Genomic DNA, 4,113 nt, shown 5'->3' on the forward strand with positions numbered 1-4,113 from the left:
CTACCCGGTACCCAGAGGCAGTAGCTCTGTCGTCAACTAGGGAAGATAAGGTGGCGGTTGCCCTGTTGGCTATCTTTTCACGTGTAGGATTTCCCAGGGAGATGCTCACTGATCAAGGGACCCAATTCATGTCTCGCCTAATGGAGGCTCTCTGTAAGAGAATGCAGATGAAGCACCTGGTATCGAGTGCGTATCACCCACAGACCAATGGCTTGTGTGAACGCTTCAATGGTACCCTCAAACAGATGCTACGCATGCTGGTTGAGACACAAGGGCGCGACTGGGAGCGGTACCTCCCACACCTGCTGTTCGCTTACCGAGAGGTTCCGCAGGCCTCGACGGGGTTCTCCCCCTTCGAGCTCCTGTACGGCAGGCGAGTCCGGGGACCCCTTGGGTTGGTAAGAGAATCCTGGGAAGAGGAGCCGAACCCTTCTGAAGTGTCCATAGTGGAGTATGTCATGCGCTTCCGTGACAAGATGCAGACCTTGACGCAGTTGGTGCATGACAACATGACGCAGGCTCAGGCTGATCAGAAGCACTGGTACGACCAGAACGCCCGGGAGAGGACCTATCACGTGGGTCAAAAGGTGTGGGTGCTGGTCCCCGTAACAACGGATAAGCTTCAGGCAGCTTGGGAGGGCCCGTACGTCGTCCACCAACAGCTCAATCCGGTCACCTACGTGACCACTCCTGGGGTAGGCGAAAGGCCTTTCACGTCAACATGATGAAGGCTCATCACGAACGTGAACCTTTCGTCCTACCGGTCTGCAGCGCACCCAAAGACGGGGAGGAAGACGCCCTCCTGGACATGCTGGCCCAAGCTAAGGCCGGTGGGTCCATCGAGGACATGGAGGTAAGCGCCTCGCTAACTGAACCACAGCGGTTGCAGTTGCAAACCACCCTGGAACCCTTCCGGGTCGTGTTTTCCAACCGACCTGGAAGGACTAACTTAGCAGTCCACGAGGTGGACACCGGGAATCATGCCCCTCTACGGCGAACACCCTATCAAATCTCCGACCAGGTGCAGCAGGTTATGCACCAGGAGATCGATGAGATGTTACAGCTGGGGGTGATTCGACGGTCAAAGAGCGCGTGGGCCTCACCTGTAGTTCTTGTGCCAAAGAAGGACCGGACCACCCGGTTCTGCGTGGACTACAGGGGCTCAACGCCATTACAGCCTCTGATGCACACCCAATGCCGCGCATCGATGATCTGCTTGAGAAGTTAGCTGACACAAAATACCTGACCATAATGAATCTGAGGATTCTGGCAGATTCCCCTGAGCCCCGAGGCGCAGGAGAAATCCGCCTTTATCACACCCTTTGGACTGTACGAGTCCACGGTCATGCCCTTCGGCATGAAGAATGCCCCTGCCACTTTCCAGCGGATGGTCAACCTCCTGCTCCAGGGACTGGAGAAGTACGCAGTGGCGTACTTGGATGACATTGCCATCATTGCCCTCCTGGGAGGAACACCTGCAGCATCTCGAGGAGGTGCTCAGGCGAATTCACCGAGCAGGACTGACTATCAAGCCGGGAAAGTGCCAGATGGGCATGAGGGAGGTTCACTACCTGGGGCACCGGGTAGGCGGAAACACCCTAAAGCCAGAGCCTGAGAAAGTGGGCGCGATCGTGAACTGGCCCACTCCCAGGACCAAGAAACAGGTGATGTCCTTCCTGGGCACTGCAGGGTACCATAGGCGCTTCGTACAGCACTATAGTAGCCTAGCAAAACCTTTGACAGACCTCACCAGGAAGAAGCTACCCCACATCGTCAACTGGACAGATGGCTGTGAGGGGACCTTCCAGGCGTTGAAAACAGCACTGTGCAACGCCCCTGTGTTGAAAGCAGTCGACAGCAGTCGACCGTTCTTGGTACAGACCGACGCCAGCGAGTTTTGCCTTGGTGCTGTGCTCAGCCAGGTTGACTCAGGGGACCAAGAGCACCCCGTGTTGTACCTGAGCCGGAAACTTTTGCCGAGGGAAGTGGCCTACTCCACCATCGAGAAGGAGTGCCTGGCCATAGTCTGGGCCCTGCAGCACTTGCAGCCCTACTTGCACGGTCGCACCTTCACCGTGGTAACCACCCTCTGCGCTGGCTAAACGCCATCTGTGGAACCAACGGCAGGTTGCTACACTGGAACCTTGCCCTTCAGCAGTTTGACTTCACCATTGAACACAAAACGGGCAGGAAGCATGGGAATGCAGATGGACTGTCCCGCCAGGGTGAACCTACTGAGGTGCGCATGGAGGCATACCGAGAGTTTCTGCCTCCGTAGCACACGCCAAAAGGGGGAGGTGTCACGATATGGTATGAAATATCATAAGTTAGTTTTCTTGCTAGCATGCGGGCGCTAAATATCTCCCTTCTCTCTCTGGTTCTCTTTGCTTCGTTGTGAGTCTCTGAATGTATGGTAGAAGGGGGTTTTATGACCCGTGCCATAAATTCCAGGCTCGAGGAAAGTTACTCGCCCCCTCCCACCTCTTCTAGCTGGAACTGGAAAAATGGCTCCAAAAACCCTGGAAGTCCTTTGTTCCATTATTGTAAGATATTGGGCCAATGACTGGGGCTAAGAGAATCTTAAATAGAGATTGCTAAATTCCATCGGAGCATCTATCCATCGCTCTAAACATCAGCTTCTAACTCCATCAGGTAAAGACTTTGGATTTCTCGGTAATTATACATCCCCAATAGGACATATTTGATCTCATTAGAATGCCAACGCTAATACGAGATGAATGCTGGGTTTGTTATGACTATGACATGTTTTGTAGCGGAGTTATAGAAATTAGACAAATTTAAGGTTGAATTACTCAGACTGAAGAGAGAGGAGGGTCTGGATAAGCCAGCCCGTTCTGTGATGTCACAGGCTGCAGGTTATAAGTTTCTGGCAGGCTTCCAGCAGGGTGTTCAGTTTTTTACCTGAAGAGCCCTGAGCAAGTCCTAATGCACTGGGACGTATGGGAACTCCACTAGCCTGGTTGCCTGCAATGCTCTGAACACATGTAAGTGTTATATATCTCAGTTATTCCCTGTTTTTTATTACCTTGTACATATTTGCAATTGTCTCTTTTTGTAAGATCTTTGTAAAATATTTTTGATAAAGCACTGCCTAAACTTTATGGAGTATAATAATTAATACTAGATTCGTTCTCCTGCTCTAAAACGTACCCTGTCTCTTGAAGGGAATTACGCTACTGTGTTGGGTTAGCTTCGGACCCGTTTAATCGAAGCTGGTGGCAGCTGACCGTGTGCCGGCCTTTGGGTGCTGTAGCGACTGCGGCGTTGATAATTAGTGTTCCTGCCTGAGCGGGAGTAGTTTATCGCGTCGCTGCAGCGTGCCCAATAGCCAGTACATAGCAGGCAGCCTTTCTGGTGACTAATTACCCTAGGTGCAGTACCTAATCTGACCTGACAGTAAGGGGGGCACCAGAGAGCTGCAAGGTTTAAGTCGAACTGTAAGCGGGATATTCATAGATCCCTGCAGTTCATGGTATATTGAAGAGCAGTGGGATACCTCAAATAAGCCCCTGCTGTAAACTAAGAGGTCAATAGCCTTGTGTGTGTTTCTTTTATCACATTGTAGCAGTGGAGGGATAACTAAGATAAGCCCCCTGCACATGTGATAGCCATCTGTTGGCCTAAAGTCACCCTGATCCGTGACATAGGGGTGACGGTCACGGTGTGAATCGTGACAAATTGGTGGCAGCGGTCAGGGGATCCTGACAGTCACATCACCGCTGCAGCCAATCACTGAACTCTCTGTGGACAGCATGCTGAGCTTAGTGATTAACTGCAGTGGTGAAGTGCACTGTCCATGTGATGTGACTGCTGCAACCACAGCACTGAGACCGGAGCAGCGATGGAAAGCCGGCAGTGGACCAGGGGTGGGTAATAACTGGCTATTCTTATTATTCTACGTATATAAAAGTGTTTGGAATCCACTTTTCTTAGAGTGGAAATCCCCTTTAAGCTTTATTCGTTCTACGCAGTAATGACCATGTTATTGAAATCTGCAGAATCCCCGCCTCTTTGTGGGACCGTGTGGAGGAAAACTTGACTGTTGGGCGGCAGGACATCGCCAGTGGATATAATTCACTCCGTGCACTGACG

The sequence above is a fragment of the Ranitomeya variabilis genome, chromosome 2, assembly GCF_051348905.1.
Source record: "Ranitomeya variabilis isolate aRanVar5 chromosome 2, aRanVar5.hap1, whole genome shotgun sequence".
In the NCBI taxonomy this organism is placed as follows: Eukaryota; Metazoa; Chordata; class Amphibia; order Anura; family Dendrobatidae; genus Ranitomeya; species Ranitomeya variabilis.